This window comes from Thermobia domestica, chromosome 16 (genome assembly GCF_964235325.1).
Source record: "Thermobia domestica chromosome 16, izTheDome1.hap1.1, whole genome shotgun sequence".
In the NCBI taxonomy this organism is placed as follows: Eukaryota; Metazoa; Arthropoda; class Insecta; order Zygentoma; family Lepismatidae; genus Thermobia; species Thermobia domestica.
Genome location: NC_137469.1, coordinates 139,328,794 through 139,355,167, shown reverse-complemented (window position 1 = coordinate 139,355,167; position 26,374 = coordinate 139,328,794).

The following is a 26,374-nucleotide window of genomic DNA, read 5'->3' as shown; positions in this document are numbered from 1 at the left end:
CATGCACATGCATTGTTTCTTCTGTCTGCCGTTAGAAAGAGCAAGTAGCAAAGATGGAGACTAGAGAGCAGAAAGCTTTTTGTGTTTTAATAAAGACTGAATCTGTACTGTGCAACCGTCAGTGTGAAGAATATTAAGGAGACGCTAACAAATACGTTTGCAGTTGCCTACAGGTCTAAACCCTACAGACTACGGTTTACGTGCCAATTTCGCAAGTGAAATATTGCTGCATAAGAATGAAGATTTTCTGGATCGTGTCGTCTTCAGTGATAAATCGACATTTCACCTAAGAGCTAATGTGAACACTCATAATGTTTGCATCTGGCCGTCAGCAAATCCTCAGGAGATGGTACAATTGAAACGAGACTCCCCTAAATTGAATATGTTTTGTGCCATATGGCGGAAAGTTTATGGGCCTTTCTCGCCTATCGACTAGATGTGTACCGTGTGACGAATAAATCTCACATCGAACACTTGTAGCAAAGACTGTTTGAGGTGCTCTTTTACTTGATGCATTGCTTATAATTGTACGTAAAATGTAATAAGTACTACGAAGACTTAAAATCCCGATATTCCTTTTGAAACACCCTGCATTTCTCACTAACAGTGTTAGAACTAAGATGTAAAAAGGAGAGAAAATTTTCCTTATAAAGTTATTGTTTACAACAACGATATTATTATTAGGCGAGACTATAACTACAACAGCAACACGGGTTAGTACTCAAAAAAATGTAATCAAATGTACACCAGGTGGCCAAAGTGCCACACACTGATGTGTCACTTTTTGAATCCGCTCCTGTGTGGACACTAATTAAGATATCGGGATATTATTCTTGCCAAATATGGTTGGACCATAGTTTATCATATTAATTTCTGTTTCTTCTGGTGTCGAATTTCCTTCTCAAATTTCACCCCAGTCAAAAATTCGAGAATTTTCTAATTTTGAATTTCATTTACTTCTTTTTTCCCTGTAGCTTCCTTCGTTGTAGGATACCTAACTGTTGACATCAATTGGACGGGCCTGCGCGTAGTGTTGCCAATTAGGGAAATTAAAACTTCCCTAAATTTGGACAAAAAATTCGAGGTTTTTGTTTATAAATCCGTACCTATACGTCCCAGTGCAAGTCAACTTACGCCAATCGAACATTTGTCCCTACTTAACAAACGCAAGTACAGATCGTTACAAGGGGGTAATTAGGAGGCACACGAAAAATTCGTATTTAGGTTCTAACCCTTGATTTTTCTAATTTTTCCCTCTTATGTTTACCGTAATATATTTTTGGTAATTAGAAGCTTTGTTCCCTAAATATCGCCATAATACTTGTAGGATATATTAGTGGTGTACCAATGTTTAATTTACGATAGTTTGCGTCTGTCTGTAGCAGTGTTGCCAGATACAGAAAATTTTAATTCCAGATTTTAGGGGGAAATTTTGGGAAAATTATCTGTTTTGTCTCTATTATTTCCCTCTTGTTGGCTACATCGAAACAAACGTACCAGTATCTGGAAGTCTCGTCAGTGCCCTACACAACGCACTCTAGAAATTTTAGTAGGATAATTAGGGGAAGTACAGTTGAGGTTTACACTAGACCTTGTTCTCTAATTGGAAAGATAACTGATTTTTTTTAAGGTAGAATGAGATATTTTTTATTGACATGCTTACTTTATTATATATCGTCACAATACTTGTAGGATATATTAGAGGGATACCAAAGCTTATTTTAAGATAGCTTGTGTGTGCCTGATAGCCGTGTTGCCAGCTACAGAAAATTTTAATTCAAGATTTTGGGGGCAAATTTTGGAAAAACATCCCTTTTTTGTTTCTATTATTTCCCTCTTGTTTGCTACACTCGAACAAACGTACCAGTATCTAAAAGCTTCGTGTCTAGCCTACACAGTGCACCATAAAATGTTTCACTAGAATAATTAGGAGAAGTACAGTTGGGGTCTATAATAAACGATTTTCTGGAAATGGTAAGAAAATGGTGAATTTCTGAGGTAGAATTAGATATTTTTTAAAATTTCATGCTTACTTTTTTAGATATCGCCATGATACTTGTAGGATATATTCTTGGAGTACTAAGGTTTATTTTCAGATAGTTTTCGTCTGTCTGGTAGCAGTGTTTCCAGCCAAAACAATTAATTCCCAATTTTAGATGAGAAATTCGGAAAATTTCCACTTTCCCCTTTATTATTACCCTCTTGCTGACTACATTGAAACAAGTGTACCACTACCTGAAAGCTTCCTCTTTGGCCTACAGAACGCACCATAAAAAGTTTCAATAGGATAATTAGAGAAGCTGTAGCCCCGGCATATCTGTTGATTTTTGCTTCTGAGGCGTAAAAAGTGTCAAAATTTCATGTGTATGATGACAGAGAATTTTTTCTTGCCCTCTTTGAATTGAAGCCAGCAACTTCAGGATTTTACTGGACCTTGTTAACACACCAAAGAATTTTTTTAGGTGACTTGAATTCATATAGCAGCAGTAGTGCTAGATACAAAAAATTTGAAATTCGGTTAGGGTTTTTTTTGTAAATTTTCACCCCTACATTTCCCTCAATAATTTCCCACCCGTTGGCAACAGTGCAATGCAACTTACACCAAAAATAGTCACATCCATTTTCTAAAATACAAGCCCTTAACCATATCAATCGAATGAATGGTTTTTGAGCAATAAGTCACTAACTGAAAATGTAGGAAAACGCCAAAAATGACCTGGGTCCGAAAGGAATAATCACACAATTTTGCTCGTATAGGTACAAAGAAACAAACGATTTGTAAGTTACGAGGGCTCCGACTCAAGTTCTGTTGATTATTTCAATAATCTGCAACATAAATCAATAAATAATAGTTGCCAGAAAAAAACAGACATTTGAAAAAAAAAACATGAAAAAGAACGATGTTTTTTATTGAAAAAAAACTTCACAGAAAAAAACTGTTTTTTTACAACACTAATTTCACGCACCAAAGCTTTAACTCAACTAAACTAGTGCAGTCGTTGCCACACTCAATGGCGTATATATCGTATAAATGAATGCAAAGTGTTTGTTTACACATTTTGAAGAAACCTTACCTCGCACCATAAGCGGAGTTGGGAATTGTCTGGTGGGGTCAGATTTTTGGTCGGTCTCGAACCTTTAGTAGTGGAGTATATACCGGTTCTGGCACACCCCCTAACCAACGAATTAGGTCAAATCTTTTAAAAAAAATCTAGTTTACGCATACTTTTTCCCTCCAGGTGTTAGCTTAAGTATACATTCCCCCTCCCAGTACTTTTGATAAATATTATTTAACACAGAAGGATAGCACAATGTTAAAGTGAGATTGAGTTGGCTTTTATGACATTTAAAATCAAACAAAGAAATTTCTTATGTTCATTTTTTGTTATTTGACTTTCAACATGCCTCCATAAATCTTTAATTAAACAGTAATGTGTTTTATTTTTTTCTTTAAATATAAAAGACGGTGATTTTGCTTTCTTTCTTTAGGTATTCTAAGTGGGCAGATTTTTTCATTATCATCTATGGTAAAGACACTGATAGATATATTAGCTCTATTTTCAAATTTTGCTATATCAGTAATTTGTACAGGAAAGGGAATATCTTTAAAATATTTATCCAATTCTTGCTCATATTGTCTAGGAACTCTTTGTGCATTTCTATCAACAGGATGTAATGCTCTTAGAACAGACCATAAGAAGCATTTTTGATCTTTGTTTTTAATATTAATGCATGCTTTTCTTTGAATTGTTTCTGGAAGTTCTATATATGATGATCCATTCATTGCTACGTATTTGTTAATTCTTAGTTCAAGATAGTCAACAGAATGTAAAGTCCAACCTGAACCCTTTCCTTGAAACTCTTCCATCTCTGCCCTAATTTTTCTAGTTGCATTTTTATAATACTCATATAGATCAGTGAATTGAAGTATAACTTCATTTGATGTTTTAAAATTATGTTCTTGAATCTGTTTATCTTTTTTGAAGCTACATATAAATGACATATTTACCTTAAGTGCATTAAAATGTTTAAATCCATTTTTAATCATACTTTTAACCGGTTTGCTAATTGAACGTAGTAATTTGGAAGGATCTTTATACCCACCTGTGTTTTTTATTTTGAAAGTATGTAATCTATATTTAAATGAAGTTTCTTTTAGTTCAACACTCATATTTGCTCTTTTAGGCTTCGGTTCTTCAAAAATTTCTTTTTTAAATGGGAACAGTTTTAAAGCTTTCTTCCTACCTAATCTCTTAGGTTTTGGTTTTTCAAAAATATCTTCTTGAAATGGAAATGTTCGGTTAAATTTAATGTTTTGCTCATCTTCATGTTCTTTAATACGGGCAATAAGTTCTGCTTTTCTTAATCGGGAATAACCTTTTATCCCCTTTCCTTTACATAAGTTTTTTAATTCAATTACTGTATGTTTATTTAAATTACTCGTAATTACTTTATTGTTTCTTATTCTATAAAAAAATAATTTTAATCATTTTCGTTATCTAATACAACAGCTAATATTCATGTGACCTAGGAAATCTCGATGTTTATTAGCAGATAGTATTAGAACATGGCTTTCATGGTAACAGCCCATCAAAGCTATTATTGAGCTAATGAAAACTAGTTCATTTTCGGTTTAATAATATAGATTTCTTGGTATTTCTACATTTGTGTATACTTCCCAATAAGCTTTGTTTTTAAATTCTCTCATGAATGATTCAGATAGTTTATTAGTTCTATTATTATAATATTCTGCTATTATCCTCCAGTCTATCTTGTCAGCATATTCCCTAATAATAGCCTCTGATAACTCTTGATGATATGATAAAGCATAAAAGTCAAATCTATCATAATAATCTCTTATAATATCACCTGAAAGGTATTGATAATCTGATATTAGTTCAAAGTTAATTTTATCATAATAATCTCTTATAAAATCATCTGAAAGGTATTGATACTCTGCTATTAGATCAAAGTCAAATCTATCATCATAATCTCATAAAATCATCTGAAAGACATTGATGCTCTGCTATTAGATCAAAGTTAATTTTATCATAGTATCTTCTCATCCAATCTTCAGACAAATTACCTGTACAAATTGTATTCCACTGTTCTTCACTTAACGTTTCTAGTATATTAGAAGCAAGATCTATAGCATTAGGTTTTAATATAAAGCGCTCTAGTTCTTTATTGTTTTCTGTTGTTGATTTTTAAATAAATGATCTAGCATGTCTAATGATTTACTAAAATTAATTTTGTCTTCGATATTTAAATAATTGCACACGTTGTCGAATATAGGCTTAGCAGCAAGTATCGATCCCATCCCCTTGTATTATAGAAAATAGGAAAAAAATTTAATCATTTTCGTTATCTAATACAACAGCTAATACTGAAAATTATGATGTTTATTAGCATGTTCTATTAAGACATGACTTTAATGGAAATAACCCCATTAAAGCTACTAATTCATTTTCACTCGTTACATGGTTTTTATATAAATAATTCATAAAGCACCGCTGCGACTTAAGAAGAATCTACATCATAACCTTCGTAACCATCATTATTATTTTCACTTTCACTACCCCAATTTGATTCTTGTGAGTGTTCTGCATTCTCTTTTTCTTTTAATATCATCTTTTCTTTTGATAATATTTGTTTTTCTAATAGTGTTGCTAAGAGTTTAAGATCTTCGTGAATTAGTTTAAGTCTATCATATAATAAATCAAAACGTTTCTCTATTTTTATTATATAGAAAATCTTTCATCACTACGAATTAAGTTTCTACATAGGATTAGATATTAGCCGATCATATAAACAATCAATTTCTTTAACCAAATCTTCTTCTGATAGGGATGTCCAAAACTCATTACCCTTACCTTTACGATTATCTAGTTCTTGTTGTACCAGGTTGAATAACTTAATACTGTTAGGATCTCTAAACTTTTCGTATATTATCTCATGATTTGGATATTTTTCTTCTGCTTCATTAAGAGGCTTATATAGACTTCTTTTTTGACATCTGGTTGTGTAATAAGGGAAAGGATCATTAGATTTGTTCTTCTTATATATGATTAGGCAATTATCTTTTGAAACATCATATGTATATGGTGCTGCGATCGTTTTAAGATATTGATTTTCAGTTTGTATTTGTTCGCTGCTAATACGTATTTGTTCCATTGATAGCTCAACTTCATCTATTCTTCTTTGTAATTCGCAATATCGTCATGGTATTGTCTAAAGTCTTGGATGAAGTAATCTACTATTATTTTTAAACACTTATCGTAAAACTCATTTGAGATCCATAAAGAAATGCTTAATATTAATTCTTCCATTACATATGTTCCTGTTAACTTTATATTTGTCTCTCTTTCTCCACCTTTGATTGTGTACATACAGCGGTATGGTATAATTGTCCCCATCGCCTTTTTTATTGTAATAGTCTATTAGTTCTTTTGATTTTTGCAACTTTAGCCATTCTTTGAATACTTTACCACCACTCTCACATATCTTAGTAGCATTGAAGTAACCTGTTTTCTTATTTATAATCAGTTTAAAATCACCAAATAAACCATACCAATAGTTATATTTTATGTGTTCGTAGCAAATATCATTTAAATTATCCATAGTACTCATATTTATTGTATAGAAAATCATTATTTTTAATTTTTTTCGTTACCAGCTAGTTTTACTGTAAACAATGAGTTTTCAAAGTAGCCTGAATTCGGTCCATTAGTTTTATATTGCAGTCATCTAATAACTTTTGAATATTTATTTTCTAACCAGTGATCAAACCTCTTACTACCACTTGCACATAACTTCGACGATTCAATCTTCAGCTCTTTGTCTGGATCACAATCTGTTTCTTTAGATAGACGTCATGCTCTTAAATAAATACAACACACAAGTGGAACGATTCGTTCCTATTAAACGCAATCATCATACATCTTAATTTAAACACAAGTGGAACGATTCGTTCCTATTAAACACAATCATCATTCATCTTAGCTTAAACACAAGTGGAACGATTCGTTCCTATTAAACAAATTATTCTAGTCATATTAGCTTAAACAATCATTCATCTATCTTCATTTAAACAATCATCATTCATCTTAGCTTAAACAAAAGTGGAACGATTCGTTCCTATTAAACAAATTATTCTAGTAATCTTAGGTTAAACACAAGTGGAACGATTCGTTCCTATTAAACAAATTATTCTAGTCATCTTAGCTTAAACAATCATTCATCTATCTTCATTTAAACACAATCATCATTCATCTTAGCTTAAACACAAGTGGAACGATTCGTTCCTATTAAACAAATTATTCTACTCATCTTAGCTTAAACAATCATTCATCTATCTTCATTTAAACACAATCATACTTTGTTGTTTGAAGAGTAACGTTTCGTTACAATTATTTCATTCAAACTAACATTTTATGGTTATTATTCCATAAAAGACATTTATATTTACATTATATTACTTTTATCTATCCAGCTATTATGTGAATCATCAAATCCTAGCCATTTAACGTATACTTTATCACCTTTCTTTCTTAACACTTTTTCCACCAAGTATTCATCTTTATGGTTCGTCTTTAATAGTTTTGGTTCGTAAAATCTACCTTGCACATTTTCTTCTTTTTAATCTTTAATTCTATACATAGGTGGGTTAGATGGAATAACTTCGCTAATAACAAATACTTCTGTTGACCAATTAGGTGTATATCCTTTCTCAAATAATCCTTTCGATTTACTTATACGAACATGATCGCCTAATTTGTATTTGGGTTTAACACGCTTATATTCTTTCTTATACACTTTCTCCAATATTGTTCGCTCATTCTTCTTGTTAACTTCTATAGGCTTTAAACCAATTGTTCTATGTACTCTACTATTATACTCACTAACCAATGTTGGTAATATCTCTATCCATTTATAATTTCCTTGTGTTGTAAACTTCTTCCACATGTTTTGTTTAAGTGTTCTATTCAATCTCTCAACAACAGAAGTTTTCTTACCACTATAGGTTGAGTAATGATTAATCTTATTTTCCTCCATCAACTTCTTAAATTCTTTATTGTAAAACTCTTTGCCTTGATCAGTTTGTAAGTTACTAGGTTTTCTCGCTCTTAATATGGATTTAAATGCTTCTGTAACATTCTTACTGCTCTTATCTTTAACAGGAACAGCAAACGCAGCATTTCGAAAACACATCTATAATAGTTAGCAGATACTTATAGCCTTTATTTAATTTAGAAACACCTTTTAATACTCCACTATCCATTTCTACAAGATCTGCTTGCCATAAATCATCTATACCTTTAACAATAACACTTAACCTAGGGTAATTCTTTCTGGAAGGTTTGTGAATTTCTTCTATAATGTCTTCTCTAATACCTTTACTTTCTTCTAGTCAATCTTTCTTTTTAACGAATTGAGTTTTAGTAACACCACATATAGGACAAATACCTTTCTTAATATATTTTCCATCCTTTGTTTGTTCTATTCTAATGGTATTTTTCTTCGTATCTGTTGATTTCTTGCACTTAACACAATACATCCTGTTTATTATATACAAAATCATTTAAGTTCTCTTTCTACATACATAACAACAGATAGTAATTGTTCTTCTTCGAAAGCTGAATTTTTATCTGCTTGAAACGTAATTATATATATCACCATTTTTAACGTCTAAAGAAAAAGTTTCAGCATAAGTATCGTTCAAAAATATATGTAGATAATATTTATCCAAACCTAATTCCATATGCATTATTTTCCCATTATAGAGAAACTTATAAGCATTCGATAGATTAAATATTCTAAAGATTGGGTCTTTAACATTCTTAGTTCTCAATCGGCATAATCTTCTTTTGCAACAAATTTATCTATATCATTCTTTCTAACAACATTCTCTAACTGCAATGACATTTGTGCTTTGTATTTATTGAATTCTGATATAGGAACCTTTGCACTAAACAAAAGAACTACATTATTATTAGTCTTTTGGATTTTTCCATATATTCTTTTCGAAAAGCGTTAATATCATCTATCTTTATGTATGTGTTTTGTAATGATTTTAATACATCCTCAAATTTGTTTCTATCACTTTGTAATTGACTATTTATTGACTCAAGCTGATGAAAAGTTACTACATCTTGTTGGTCATAGCATCAGCTACATTAACAAGTCTTTTCTTTTTAAAATCAACCCATGTTCTATTATTTGATGCAAAAACTTTATCTAAATCAATAAGGTTTTTGAGCTCTTCGCTAATGACATCATTCTTCCTACTTTTAACATTACCAAAGATATCCATATTTATTATATACAAGAATAAATATATATTTAACAGCGAGAAGAACAGTTATACAAGCTCATCCAAAATCAATCAAATCACTATTCTCATTTCGAATTGAAACTTTGAAATTATTAAATTTGTTGTGATGTATTCGGAAAAATATCTTTTCTCTAGGCTCATATATAATTGGTTCTCTAAATTCTGCATTTGTTCTAAAAGTCGCAATTAAATCTGTTTCGTTGTGTTGTATCATGTTTTAAAATCACACCTTCTGCTAAATCACAGTGAATATTTATAGTATGGATTAGGTGAAACTTTGGCATCTTATCTCCAACATGTTCTATGTTACTAGTCAACTTTTTCTCGCTAAAACCTAATACAGTATTAATGGTATCTAAGATCATGTCACATTGCTCGCTAAATATTTTAACTCTATTTTTTCTCTATCCTCAGTAAATTTAACATTTTTAAAAGCATCGTTGAAGTATGGAAGATTTGATTTAATATATTCTTCTAATTCTTTTAAATTATATTGACCAGGTTGAACTATGAGTTGTTTTGTAAGATGAGGATAGTTAGGTTCGTTACTACAAAATATTAATTAATTATTTCTTTCCGTAATGTTTGGAGTTAAGTATGTTGTGTAAAATCCTGCAAGCGATATTTCTAAGTTTGTTTTCAAATGGGTAATGCAAAGACATGATTAATACAGATGAATAACCATTTAAATACTTTCATTTATTATATAATAAATAATAAAATGGATAATTGCGATATTAAAGGAAGGTTAACAGAAAAAGCCACAAAAGAAAAAAGGAACGGCGTGTTGTTACCATAATATGTCTAATAGTTGGATCTAGTGGATGCGGAAAAACAACGCTGATGATTGATAATTTTTTGTTAGCACCTGAATGGTTAAAATATGCAAATGCTTATATCTATTCTAAAAGTTTACATCAACCTAAATACCAACAGCTAATACAACTTTTTCGAGATATAGAATGTAATATTAATAACACAATTGCAATAGTAAAAGGAAACAACGAAGAGATTATTCCATTAGATGAATGTGAGAATGATTCTGTGGTAGTGTTTGATTATTTCATTTTAGAACAACAAAGCCACGTTAGAGAATATTTTACTCGAGGTCGTCATAAAGGTTTGAGCTGTTTCTACCTCGGACAAACATATTCTAAAGTACCAAAACAGCTAATAAGAGATAACAAACTTTCTTAGTGTAGTTAGACAGGATAACACAAATTTAAAGCACATATATAATGAATTTGTTGGATCAGATATGTCGTTTGAAAAATTTCAATCTTTATGCAATAAGTGTTGGGAAAAAGAGCATGGTTTCTTAACAATAGACGTGACTAGGAAAACGAATTATTTCAAATACAGAAATAAAGACTTTTTAAAGTATAGACTGGAGAGAAACGTGATTGGATGTACCTAAACGTGTATGTTGTATTACTTTAGGTTCCGTTTCTATTTTTTTCTTTATATAATAAATGAGTCAGTTAGATGCTGCTGAAGCTAAGAAATATATAAAGTTAAAAGAAGAACATGTTAAAAGATTTAAGGAAATCAAACAAGCTAATCGAAGCAAATATGAAAAATATAAATAACAAGAACAACCTGGTATAGATGCAATTGAAGACTTAGCACAAAATATATTAAAAGTAGCAGAAGAAAATAAATATTTAATTCAAGAGTTAGTTCCAGTTGTAAATAAAAGCGCGAAAGTAGATTCAAGCTTATTAATAACACCTCCTATGTATGAGAGTTCAATAAGTGAAAGCGATACGCCTATAACAGAAGAAATCAAACATATGAAAAAGCAAATTAAGTATAAAGTAGAAGGAATAGAATCTTTACCAGCTACCCATTTTCGTAAGATTGCTTCGAGATATTATGCAACTAAAGATGATAAAAGTTCTGGAATTCAACCATATGATGATGATGGAAAAATCGTACATATGATTGGGGATACGGAAGTTAAAATTCATGGTGACGATTTAGTTATTAATAATGACATTATACAGGAACAGAAGGTTTATGGGAATTACTAACAAAACATAATCCAAAAGACTATAATAAAGATGATCTAGAAAAATGCACACAAATAGTTATTGATTCTAATGTAGTATTTCATAACAATGATCCAAATACAAGAAAAAACGATCAAGTAGAAGTGAAAAATACAAAGAAATTATCAAACCTATTTGGGAAAGATGCATAAAACCAACACTAGAACCAACACCACCAAGAAAGAAACACCAAAGTCTGGAGAAGGAATAAAAATATACAACGAATTACCTAAAGAAATGAAAATGAAATGAAATCTTTGAGTTTTACGTCCCACCTTTATGCCGGTTAGGCCAAAGGAGACGGTGATGATGAGTAATGAATGAAATGGTGGAATGAAGAAAGTGGGAGGAAACAGGAGAACCCCGAGAAAACCCACGCACACGGTGTTTGTCCACCACAAAGTCCACCTGGCGGGGGCTGGGATCGAACCCGGGACCCCAAGCACCAGAGGTGAACGCTCTACCACTGAGCCACCGCGGCCCCGAATTACCTAAAGAATATATATGGATGGATGATGTGAGAAAATTAAGATTGGTTAATAGTTATAAATGGAGAAGAAAAAGCTGGAAATGATAACTTTTATAATGAGAAAGTAGGCATAATGAATATGGTTAATTCTAAACTCTCGGAATTTATTTCTAATGATTCAAAGGGTATAGGTTATTTGATAAAGATATTGAATACGCTACCGCCAAAATTTTGGAACAGTGAGAAGTATGGAAAAGGATTAATGAATAGGATTTTAAACTTGAAGGGGATACCAGAGTTGCATATTCCAGGCTATGAATTTTGCAGGCCTTTTACGAGGCTGCAAGAAAGATTAGAAAGAGGAGATAAAGGTATTAATCCATTAGATGAAGCTTGTAGAGAACATGATATTAACTAGAGATAATAAAGATATAGCTTCTAGATATATTGCAGACAAAGAATTAGAAAATATAGCATGAGAAAGAGCTTTTGCTAAAGATGCAAGCTTGATAACAGAACGAATACCAGCTTTGGGAACTGCTTTGGCTATGAATGCAAAAGTAAGGTTTGGTTTAGGTTTATAAGTACTGTGTTTAATTTTTATGGATTTTACCATAAAAGTTTTATAATAAATATAAGTATGAAGTTAAGTAGTTTTACATTTACAATTCCTAACGAGGAACTTAAACAATTAAATATTGATCACATTTTAACTAAGAAACAGATAAATGATAAAGATAAAAAGATGAAAGAAGGTACAAAAATGCTTTTAACTCTTTCTATATCTCAAGTTAAGAAAATAAAGAAATAAGGGCAAATGATAATAGAGTTCACTATGGAGGTTTTATATTTACTATTCCAACCTTTCTAGCTTGAAATAGATGCTCTTGGTTCTGCTACTGCTGGAGTTCTACTGTAGTCAAAATGGTAGCTGTGAAAAAGAATAAAGCAGAAGTAGAAGAACAAAAGAGACATAACTTAGCAATGGAAGAGAAACAAGGTGATAAGCTTCCAAAAAACTTAAAGCCCAAAACAGTAAAGATAAAAGATCAAACATAGATCTAATTCATCTTATTAAACAGCTTAGGATAAAAAAAACTTTAGAGGTATATTTATGAGTGATGAATTACCTAAACAACCAAAGAAGAATGAGTGTGCTATTGTTAATTTTGATACGACTAAAAATATAGGAACTCATTGGATTTGTTATTGGAAAGAAGGAAATAAAAACTGTGTGTTTGATTCATTCGGAGCTAATCCACCAAAGACACTCGTAAAATACCTTGATCATAATATAAAGTACAGTAGCAATCGTATACAACATTTTAACGAGGTAATCTGTGGACATTTATGTATTGTAGTATTAAAATGTTTTCAGATGGATATAGTTTTTCAGAAAGCATTAGTCAGGTGAATAGAAATAAGGATATTTGGAGAAGTTATATTTAAGTTTGTTTTATGGTTTGAATTCATAAAACGATAACAATATTTTTTCTTTATGATAAATATGGGTAAAATAGAATCATATGAATTACAATCTTTTAAATCTAATCAAAAGACAATCGAAAATTTAAATAAACCAAACAGATCTATTGAGTTTGATATAGATGTTGGGGATGGGTTCGTTCATCCTTATTATGCTGATATTTATGTAACTTTCGAAATTAGAGGTAGAGATGCTAATGGGGAATATACTGCTAGTCAAAATATTAGACTTGTTAATAACTTCTTCCCATATCTGTTTTCTCAAATACAAGTTAGTAAACATGGACAAATATTGGACATTATAGGTTATCCTGGTTTAACTTCGACAGCTGTAGACACATGTACAATTTCAAAACCAGAAGCAAATCATGGTGAATGTGGATGGGAAGGAATTACATGGCGAAGAACAGATGAAGAAGTAGTATTTTTGCTAAGACTTTTACCAGGATTTTGTTCTGATTATAAAGATATTATGTGGAAAGGAGGAGTGAAACATACATTTAAAAGAAGTGTTTCTGATGATAATGCATTTGCTATTTGGAAAACTAAAAAGCAGGATGGAACGTATAAGAATGATCAACCGCATCCAAGTAAAGTTAAGATTACAAATATGGAGTTAAGAGTGCCTATTGTTAATTATGAACCTAACTATGCTACCTTGCTAAGAACTAACATGTTAAAAGAGGGTAAGATTCCTATTTCCTTTAACACATATCAATGTTTACAAAAATCAGTTACAGGTAAATATTTGGAATTTGATCTAACCACACAATTTAACTCAAGTGAATTTGATATGCCTAATTTTGTAATTGCATTTTTCCAAACTGATAGGAATGATAATCAAGAAAGAGATTCAAGTTATTTTGATCATTGTAAAGTACAGAATATCCATTTTCGTAATTCTAGAAATGAGTCTTTTCCTTTAGAATCTTTGAACTTAGATTTTGAAAAACATAAATATCTCAAAGCTTACGAAATGTATACAATATACAAGAGAGTTACAATTGGAAACACTGAGATGTTTTATTATCCTAAAGAGTTTTTAGAATATAGACCAATGCTTGTGATTAACTCGAGCAAGCATAAAACAGTAACTATAAATGATAGAAGCAATTTGAAATTAACTGTTAATTTTGAAAGCGATGTGCCAGAGAAAAAGATTGTTATGTTGTAATGATTGGCAAGAAAAACCTTGAATATGATGTTCAAAAAGAAAAAATCGAAAAGATATAAATCAATTATATGTTTAGTTTGTGTTTTTATGATAATATCATAAAAACTTATTTAATAAAATGAATTATCCAGATAACATTCCACGAGAGAATCTAATTGCATCAATTGAGGATACAATATTAACACTTCAAAACTTACTAGCTAAAAGTAAGAGGAAATTTAAGAGATTAAAATGTATCTATGTTACTCTTATTGTCTTTTCGATACTACTTTCTGCTTCTACAGGATTTATAAATATATTTATTCCTGTGACCGTCTATTCGATTATTACAACACCATTTGCATGTGCTTCTGCCGTTATCACTGGCTTATCTGCACGATTTAATATAGCTTCGAAGAGTATAATAAAAATATGGTTACTCAAATTGCTGTTTAAGGATGAGCTTAATGTTATTAAAGTAATGAACGGAGAATTATCAGACGAGCATACAAAAGACATTGTTGATAGAATTAACTATATATATAACGAGGTAAGATCACTAAAAAATTAAAAACAAGTTTTAAAAGTTTTATACAATAAATGAGAAATGGCCTCAGAATTAAAGAACAAAAACAATATTAACATTTTAAAGCTTGTTAAATTGCAAGATCTGGAAGAAGGAAAATCATACGAAATAACCTCATGGAAATTGATACAAACAAAATACACTGGGGAAAGGGTATTAGTACATCTAAATGAGAAATACAAAACCTTATTGCCACAGATATATAATGAAGAGACTGATCAAGTTTTGAAAATGATGAAAACTAAGAAACTGTTTATGAGATATGATGGAATGAAGGATCTTTCTAATGGTTACAAAATACATCAACTGTTCCTTAAAAATGATTCTAAGAAGTAACAAAAATGATTTAAATTTTTTTCTAAAGTAAAAAATGGAGTGATTAATATGGATCCTCAAAAGAAGTTCATTCCTACTAATAATTTCAATGTAATTGTGAAAAATGTACAAACCAAAACGGAAGTCGTCTTCGAAATTAATGGTTGTTTATTCAACTTGAACTATTACCAATGGACTGAGTTTAAGAAGTCATTGTTTCCTATAGAGAACGAGGTTAACAGAATATTCCATTACCAATACCCAAACTTGTAATTTTAAGTATGTTTTAAATTATAGTTAATTGATTTTAAGAGTTTAATGGTTATAAAGCTATGAAACTAAGACCTTTAGACATACAGAATGTAATGCTATTTGAATTTTAAAGATCCATATATAAATAAGAAAGTTATTTGATTTTTGTAATAATATCCTTAAAGTTATGCAACCTAAAAGTCATTCAAAAGATAGTAAATTTATTTCTCTATTGATTGTCGTTTGAATTTTGAAAATCGATGAATATTTGTGGAAGTTATAGCAAATTCAAAATTTCGGGAATTTTTTACGGGTTTATCTTTGAGTTTTTGGGAAAATGTTATTCTTTTAAAAAGTCTTAGAATTTTATATACATTATGATAGTATTTTTTATTTTTCAAATATCTCAATTTTTATTTTTTACCGTGTTGCAAACTTAGGACCAAATTTGTTACTAAACTTAGTGATTTTTTAATTTTATAGGTTGGTAACACTTATGGGTCAGCCAAACACTAATTGCCAAAAATTAAATATCAGCCCTCTATCTCTTATAGGAGCCAAGATATTAATTTTCATATTTTTCGTTTTAAATTTGCCGGCTAGGTGAACATATTCAAGCAGTTACCCACTTACTCAATAGATGGCATTGCATATCATTTAGTTTATCACTTTGCTAATAGATGGCTCTTGCTGTTGCCAAACTCTTCAAATAGTTATACGCTCTCTAAAAGATGGCTCTGTCTTTAAGCATCAGTTTCTTCTTGTGTGAATAAGAAAGTGAATTTTCTCTCCTACAGACAGCGTTAGCCAGTAGCTCAGTTGGTTAGCGCGCGGTTCCATAAAGCTTGTGATTTGTTAGTGAACGTAGGTTCAAATCCTTGCCGATGCCTTGCGAATTTATATCTGCGGCCGGGGTATAAATTTGTAATTTCTCAAGGAACTGTAAAGTGAATTGAGCTAAGGGTTGTGTACCAACTCAGATGGCTACAGTGTCCCCACCTCTGACTCATGTGTGGGATGTGGCTGGACGTCTCTGATGCTTGGAACCAACAAATTAGGAGAGGGAAAGGGGAAACCTGGCGCCAGGGTAGGATTGAGGACAACAAGATTGTGAGCTGTGTGTGTGAATGTTGTGACTCGTATTCAGATAGGTGACTATACCGAGGCTGGGTGGAAAGCCACAAGTGGAAGTGGAAAACCACAAAGCCACTTACAGACCTCAAAGTAAGGAAGGAAGGTACATAGAAATTGAACAAAAAATCCTGGAATCCATCTGGGGGGAAACAACAACAACAAACATCAGCGCTGACCTCTCAGGTGGATCCTAGGATTTCTGCGACGGCAGTTTTGCTGAAATAAACTCTGATTTTTTTAAACATTTATTTAACCTATTCCTTATGATCTCGTGTTAGAGCGTTCTAGCGCTGGTACTGAAATAGTTCAAATGAATCAGTGATAGATCATCTGTTCCAGCAAATGCTATATTTATTATACATTCCTTCTCATTGAATTTTTTAAGTTAATTTTTAACCGATTTTAATGATTCAAGTGTCAAATGAAAGCTTAGAAACTGGAGATTAAGATTCTGAAATATATTTTGTGTAGGATCCCATTGTAAGGTTTTTAGATGTAAGTTTTTATGATTTTAAATGTCATAAAAGCCTATGCGTCTACTCAATCTCACTTTGCGCTATCCTTCTGTGTTAAATAATATTTGCTAAAAGTACTGGGAGGGGGAATGTATACTTAAACTAACACCTGGAGGGAAAACGATAGTCAAAAAGTATGCGTAAACTAGATTTTTTTAAAGATTTGACCTAATTCGTTGGTTAGGGTGTGTGCTAGAACCGGTATATACTCCACTACTACCTTTCATTTCAGGAATAAAGATGGTCATGAAGTCAGAAATAAAGATGGTGAAGTTGTCAAAAAGTTGGGAGGAGAATGGCCCCCATAGCTCCGCCCATGCCTCGCAGTTAAAGGATTAGAAAATCCTGGGTGGAGCCACAAAAAAGCCCAAAGCCGTTTCTAACTTACTTCGGATAATGAGACTGCCTGTATGGTTTACGACTGTATGAATCAATGGGAGAGTATAGATTTCTGCCGTTCTTTTTCTTCTCACGACCAACTTCTTTCTCATCTCCAGGTTTTGTGGCTTTCTTATAAACTTGCTGAAATTATGATAGATTTGGGCAGAATGCTAAAAGCAAGATTCTAAATGCTAAAGACATGCAACTTATGCTACATCTAGCATCATTATGTTAGATCTGGCAACGCTGGCCCGCACTATTTGCACAGGAAAGTCCGTGAAGGCCCTTCTTGTTTACGACACAGCTACAGGCAGGACATCTGTGTTGCACGCAAACATCTGCTCCCAAAACACAGTGTACTGGCAATTCGAAAACTGTCATTGGGAAGATGCAGTCCTAAAGAAGGTGATGGGATAGCATGGAGCCAAGCGCCTGCTTCAGGAGATGATGTAGCTAGGAGTTCTTCTGGGTTATCGGATGACTGAAGTAGAGAAGAAAAGTAATGATTTATAATGGGATCATCCCAAGAGGATTGTAATCCTCTCTTATCAAGATCAAAGGGTCTGATCCCACGATAAAGGACCACTTAGAAATGGCTGTCGTTGACATCCGAATCCATTACAAAGCTAAGATCTTGTTGGAGAATGGTCTCGATCAATAGCTTAGCGCCATAGAATGAAGACAGAAAGGATGAAATAGCCAAGTCCATGGCGCGGCAAATGCCGAGACCTCCGTGGTTAACATGGAGGGACGCCTGCAACCAAGAGTTATTGTTGAGTGAGGAATTCAGGATAGATTCTAGACCGGTTTTTAAGGTGTTGTCATAGCATTCCAGAAGATCAGCATCCCGCCAAGATGGAGCACAGCGAAGAAAGTATAGCAGCCTTGGCATGGAAAATGAGGCGCGTAATAGGTAAAAGGCAGTGTGTGTTGAAATCAAGGAAAGACGTGTAAAGAAGAATTCTAATTTAGAAATTTTGTCTTTTAAATATATTGAGATAGAAAGAAAGAAAGAGAGTAAATAGATAGAAGCAAATTATACAAGGTAGAAAAAAGCAAATATTTTACTGAAAATCACAAATGACGAGTAGGGACCTACAAAAAATATCACAAGCACCAATATATGGAAACCACGAATCGAATGTAACATGCAAACCCTAAAAATAGTGAAAAAGCTACTTTTTTAGTTCAACATACTTCCTCGTACACCATGCTATCAGAAGGTTGGCACTTTTCTTGGTGTCTCTGAGCTTGCTATATAGTCGCCCTCTAGAGGCATAGGATGCATTACGAAATACGAGAGTGAACGGTAGTTTACTCTGTGAATCTACTTTGAAGAAAATGGGGCGTCGAAAGGAGTTAAGTCTAGTGATTTGAAGAAAGTGATTGGAAACCTTACCTTAAAAGGTAAGTCACTTTAAACATAGGAAAAATTGGGAACAAATCCCATTTAACTATTTAGTACGTTGTGAACAAAGTTAAATACAACGACTCAACCAGAAATGTACCGCACGGGGCGCCAGAAAAGAGACTAAATGAGAGAGATGAACGAATGATTGTGTATGAAATCTAAAGAAATCCTAAAATTAGTGTACCCAACTTCGTTCAGCAGTAGAAAGTGTGCGTGGGAAAGTAGTGTCCAAGCAGACATTCTGTAGAGTGCTGTGGAAAAACTTCTACCATGGTGGAAGAGTAAGGAAAAGGCCATATGTTAGGAAGAAAAATCGTGCTCTTAGAAATGAGTTTGTTAAGTCATCTGAATGACAGTCAGTAATTTTGGAATAGTGTCATTTGGTCTGATGAGACAAAAATAAACTTATTTGGCTCAGATTACATCACAAGAGTGTGGAAAAAAGCGATTGCCACACATAGGTCATTCAGATATCTCTTAGCCAACTCACGTCTAAGAGCAGGATTTTTCTTCCTAACATATGGCCTTTTTCTTACTCTTCCACCATGGTAGCCGTTTTTTTTACAGCACTCCACAGATTGTCTGCTTGGACATTACTTTCTTACTCACACTTCCTACTGCTGGACGAAGTTGTGGTGCACTAACTTTAGGGTTTCTTTAGATTTTATACACAATCATTCGTTCATCTCTCTCATTTAGTTTCTTTTCTGGCGCCCCATGCGGTAAATTTCTGGTTGAGCCGTTGTATTTAACATTGCTCACAATGTACTGAATAGTTAAATGGGATTTGTTCACAATTTTTCCTATGTTTTTAAGTGTCTTACTTTTAAGGCAAGGTTTCCAAACACTTTGTTGAAATCATCACTTAACTCCTCTCGACACCTCATTTTCTTCAAAGCAGATTCACAGCGTAAACTACCGTGCACTTTGCTCTTTCGTAATACACCTTATGCCTCTAGAGGACGACTATATAGCAAGCTCAGAGACATCAAGAAAAAGTGCCACCCTTCTGAAAGAATAATTGGTATACGAACAAACATGTTGCACGAAAAAAGTAGCTTTTTGTCTTTTCACTATTTTTAGTGTTTGCATGTTACATTCGGTTCGTGGTTTTCATATATTGGTGCTTGTGATATTTGCGTACAACAAACTAAAACAAACCAGCACACAAAGTTCACTTTTTGGCTGTTATAGAGCAATTTCCCCAGTATATTCATGCTGTACGAACAAGTGTGTTACATACTATATCTTGGAAAGAACTTATCCAAGATAGATGCTTGCAAAAAGTATTGAAAAATCTTAATTGTGGAAAGGATCAACAATTGTATGTATATGCGTTTCAAATATAAATAACCATTACCATTACACTCATGTGATCCTAGTTCTCCTTTTTGATATCTGAGCATTTGAGATTAAAAAATAAAGCTTCTTGTTCTGAGAGATCAACGTTTAACCTTATAGCTGTACGGATTTCTAACAACAAGGATACTTAAACTATAAATTTACAGATCTCGGGTTTGACAGCGTCACAAACTGTCGTATCTCAGTTTTCTAAACTTTGCAGGAGAACGGTTTTTAGGTTTTCACACAACTTTGAACAGCCATAACTCAAAATCTATTTTACCGAAAAGAGTGAAAATTTACCAAGTTATAACTTAAATCATAAGAAATCAGTGGAGAAAGTTTTATGAAATTTGCCTGTAAAACTCTGTGGAAAATTTGGCGGGCGAAAGATACGACAGTTTGTGACGATGGTAATCCTCTCTTGTATCACAGATACGACGCATATTTTTTATACAGAGAACTACATTAATAGATGAACAATCGGAATATATTGCACTTTTATTGAAAACCTTCGTGTTTATTACACAAAATAATTTAACAAACGCTTCCTGAGATTCATGAGGGTAAAACGAAATTCCTGAAAACACACAAGAAACACACCGTTAAGAGCGTACTAACCATAACATAAAATAATGCCAGAATATAAAATCTTGCAAAGTAATTTGCAAATTTCATGCTTTGATATTGCACTTGACAAGGATGGCTAATATTGTAAGTTTCTGTAAAATTGAACATGTTCAGGGTTTCGAATAATTGGAGTTGGGCCCGGACACAATGATAACGAGTCCTCGTACTTCTCTGGAGATAATTTTTGACAAGTCTGCAAAGTAGGAACTTCTATCTGGTGGATTCAATTTGCGTCGTTTTCAGGGAAATAGTTCTGTAAGTGTCCTCAAAATAATTTGTCGTAAACTGAATGCAGTTTGGATAGTTTTATTTCACTTTCACTTCGCGAATTTCCGTTCAATTGATTGGATCTCCATTTTCATCACGTCTAACTGACAGAATACACAGACATTTGGGCAGAGATCTAGTCTCGTACATCGCTTTTGTCAACACAATGAACGTTATATGGGTTCTTTCTCCTTGCCAGTTTAACAATCGCTTCAAGTTGCCAGGGTACAAAATTACTGCCACAGTGCTTAAAAGATGTGTTTATAGCAGTGTGGACTGAATCTCCCTCATTTTGTCTATGCCGAGATTCAAAGAATCGGAGAGAAATTTCTCTGATGTTCTTACGTGTTTTCACCGCATATCCCATCTTAGCAACCAACTTGAACTCCTACTAGGTCCATCATGTATTTCTCTAACTCATTCGTAACGAATTTTAACGGGTCTGCCCTATAAAGACTTCTAATATTCCATGTTCCAAATCTCATGTCCATTTTCTTTTGCTGAGGTCGTGCCAAGTTATCAGTCCTTCTCCGAGGCTTCTGTAAATGTTTCCGAAAAAGTTTTTTTTTTTACAAGATGAGTTTGTTAGCCTCACCCAAACCCCCAAGCAGGAGGGCCACTCCTTGTCTGTCCGCGACTGCTTATTCAGTATTTTCGCAGCTAACCTCTATATCTAAAGGCCTTCTCTTCGATCCGGAACCTGAGGACGCCCTATGCCGTGTAAATATATGTATACGGCCCCGCATTGTCAAGTATAACATTCTAGCTTATAAGTTTATTTGCTTCGGCTGTTCCGAGCTTAAGATATAAGTAAAATACATTAGGAACAAATCATAAAGAAACTAAGTCTACCTGATGGATAACTATAAGAAATGATATAAAAAGCAATGAGTTTATCAGTACGGGACTGTATACTTACTTTGGGGCCACTTTGTATACATAAACAAATTGCTTTGAATATAGGCGTATCTGTCGAGTTGCGAAAGATTTGTTGCTCACAAGCTGTCGTAACTCAAGATACGACTGTTTGTGAAAATACTTTATATGCTTCATCTTGAGATACGACACAGTGACATCATCACCACCGTCAAAACAACGCACATTACAGATGTGTCGTTTTGGGAAATTGTGGAAGTCAGTGTATGCAACTACATAGTAAAATATCTCAAATTTCGATTATTTTTTTTAGATACGACACTTTGTGACGCTGTCGACGGTATAAGAGGGTAAAATTTACTGTCATGTCTGGGTATAATAAACGGTTCTGCGAACTGTAAATATTTTAACAACCGATTCTAGCTAATCGGCTGAATAGTACCACTGGTGTTGCAGTGAGTTCTAATACGATAACTAAGCAGCGATTCCGACAGGATTTTTAGTTTGGGAGTGTTAAGTCAAAATCGGGAGGGTGCAAGTGGTTTGCACGGTTTGTACCGAATTTTGACTATAAAAAACTTAAAGCTGGAGTTCTTTGAAGAATGTTGGTGATAATTATCCACCACAACTGCTAGAAACCTTCTAATAAGATATTAATTTCGTAAAATGACATAAATAGGGTGAAACGGGAGCAGATAAAATTTTAGTACTTTTCCACAAATCTAGTACCTTATTTTCTGCGTAAGTTTTTTGGTGAGGGGTCGCATTGGTCATACAAATATAACAAGGTGAGTTATCAGTTGTGGAAGATGGACACTTTCTGTAACTATAATAATTGGCAAATTTATACATATAGGCCTATGTTTTATTGAATTTAAACTTATAAAAATACTATGCTATTATTTAACAACAATGTAATACAAAAGTAACTTGGCTACGGTCAGACTGTTTTTAAATATCGATCAGTCAAGATATAAAAATAATATATTGCCTTAAGAAAGAGATATATAGATCGTGAAACTCTTAAAAAAAAGTGATTCGTCAAACCTGACTTTGAGTATCGTAGAGTCAAGACATACAAAGAATTCCAGGGAGTGCTATTGCCTTTGAGCGAGAGATTTGTTAAGCCGAAACTTACTAGTCATGGGCAGCGTAAGTACCTGGTATATTCTTTCTTCCAATAGCATAGTCTTTCATGCTAATATGTTTTCTCTTTCCTTTAATTGATGTTTCTACACTTTATCTAGAATTTTGTAGAAGAGGAAGGGAAGACTCAATTAGAGCTCATCCACGTAACTCACTCGAACTTTCCTAACCGTCACTTCTTAGAACTGAATCATCACCCAGTGTTACCACCCAGCAAAAATATTTCGTACTAACCTATCCAGAAAAAAGGTATTAGATCTGGGGGAAAAAGTACTAAAATTTTGTGTTTCATCCTATTCATGACATTTTACGATATTATTATCCTATTAGAAGGTTTTCAGCAGCTTTCCTTCCCTGTGTGTAAGGGAGTGACTCCTACATTCTTCATAGAACCTCATCTTTATTTTTATTTATTTATTTATTTATTTATTTATTACAGTCAAAATTCGATACAAATCGTGCAAACTATTAACACCCTCCCAATTCTGACTTTACATTCCCAAACTAAAAATCCTTGTGGAATCCTTGCTTAATTGTCGTACTAAAACTCACTGTAAAACCAGTAAATAACACAAGTATGACAAATATAGAGGATGTCAAGAGAAAATCTAGCTTGTTGAGAAAATCTAGTTTTAATTCCTTAATATCCTACTGTTTAAACAGATCACGAAATATATAATATTGTTTACTGTGGTTATTTATTAGTTTTAACCCTTCGGTCTTTGACACTTTTGTACTTCCTATTTTTCTCGATAGAATTGACTATAAGTTACAGCACGAAATCGATAGAAATGGATCTGTTTCCTCACGACACCCTTAACAGTGAAATTTTCGTACATTGCCAAATTTTCATGAGATTCCTCTTTCTCTCCCAAATGTATTTATGAGAAAAGAAGAGGAGGAGAAAAGTACTAGATTTGTTGGTGTACTAAAGTAGTAGAAAAGGTATTAGATCTAGTACGAAAGTACTAGCGGTGGACACACTGCCGTCAGCCCCGGAACTCAGGTTTTATACGTAGAATTGGGAAACGTTCTCCCTAATTGGTCGCAGATATGGAGGTTTCTGCTCGTGGCTTGTGAAGCCTCATCAATTTTACTCTGTATCTTGTCTCCATACGTACATATTCGACTAAAGGCACTCTTCATATTTTTGTCTCGCAAAAAATACATGACTGCTACACTATTGGCATAAAACAATACAAGCGCAAACCTAAGTAAAGACATAACAAATAGGTTCTTTCCTCTTTATACACTTAGGCCCGTATTTATAAATCTCCCCTAATGCTAGGGGAGACACCTAAGAGAAACTTACGAGAAAACAGGTTTTAATAAATCTTTACCTCATCTTTACCCTAAGTGAAGTCAAATCCCGGGGGCATGTCGGAGCTCACCCAGCATGGTAAAGGAAGCAATTTGAGCAATATTTATAGTAGTAATCTGCAGTAGCGTAGAGTGCTATGAGACATTGAAACACTGTCTACCCTTTCAAATTAAAAAAAAAAACATAGGTTTAGAATTTCCCTATTAATAAGAACTAATAAATATTTCATGCTGAAGAAAAATATAGAAATAATAGGTTCAGCGATAGCTTGGTCAATAACAATAGTGGTAGAGTCAAATTTCTAAATAATTTTATTTTTCAAAACTGGGAAAGAAAAGTTCTATCTCCGTCAAACAGGCTGCACAGAGACAACAAGAAATATGATTCAACGCGGCTGAAACAAATCCACTTGATAACGACACGCGCATGTGGCTGTGGGTTTCTCACTCGCTGAAACAACCTTTCAAAGAGACATCGGAGAAAACGTCTCAGCAGCAGTTATACCATACTAACACAATGATACCATTTTATATCCAGTATACTTTTCATTCTTCCTTTTAGGTATTCAATTATATTTCAAGGAAAATAATTAAGAAATAGAAGGAAACAGAAATCGAAATTAATAACTACCTTAAGAAAGTTTTATGGATAGAGTAATTCATATAAATCTTTCAGGATCTAGGTTCAGCTTCTGTTTAATCACAATACCAGAGTGTATCAACACTGGGAAAGGCAAAAGCGAAGGCGGGAGATTTTGTAATCTGTTGTTGCTTTTAAAATCGTTAGCTAAATTTGTATTTGTGTGTGTCTCTGTTAATTATTTATTATGTGCAAATCAAATGATTGGAAATAGATTTACTGCACCAGTTGTTGTTAAATAGCATGGCTAAGCTCTCATATAAAAATTAGTATTAACTTTAAAAATAACCCATTTGAGTTTACTTTTTTGAATCAGGAATCATGCAAAGCTAACAGGAAGATTATACATAAAAGTAAATAATTCAATTTAATGTATTTAGTGTATATACCGAAATTTGACAGAATAAATTTATATCGATATACTGGTTTAATTTAAAGAATGTGTCTATCGAAATTAATTTTCCGTATATTATATGTAGTAGTGCAACCTCGCGAAAATAAGTTTCTAATGAAATTTAGTTAGTCAGAAGCATCATATATATATATATATATAGATGTAAAAATTATTACATTAAAGATGTTCCTTTCGGGAATGATGACTAATACAGAGCTCCTATAATCTTATTCGCTTAGAGGTTTTCATCAGGAAGTAAAAACATCAAGCTCAGAATTTTATTAGGTTCTGGATATCGGTGTGATATTTTGCACCATGTGCGTGCTCTTTAAAAGTTTTGAGTTTTACGTCCCATGGTTATATCGACTAGGCTAAAGGGGACGATGATAGTGAGAAATGAATGACATGGTGGAATGAAGAAAGTGAGAAGAAACGATAGAACAACAAGAAAACCCCCACACACGATGTTTGTCCATCACAAAGTTCACTTGCCGTGAACTGGGAGGAACCAATGACCCCATGCACCAGAGGTGAACGGTGTATCACTGAGCCACCACGACCCTGAATAATAAATTACATAATTGATGATCTTCATGTACAATAGACTCTCACTAATCCGGCCATTCCTGGCACGTATGGGTCCTGGAGTAGCGGAAGTGCCGGATTATTGAGTG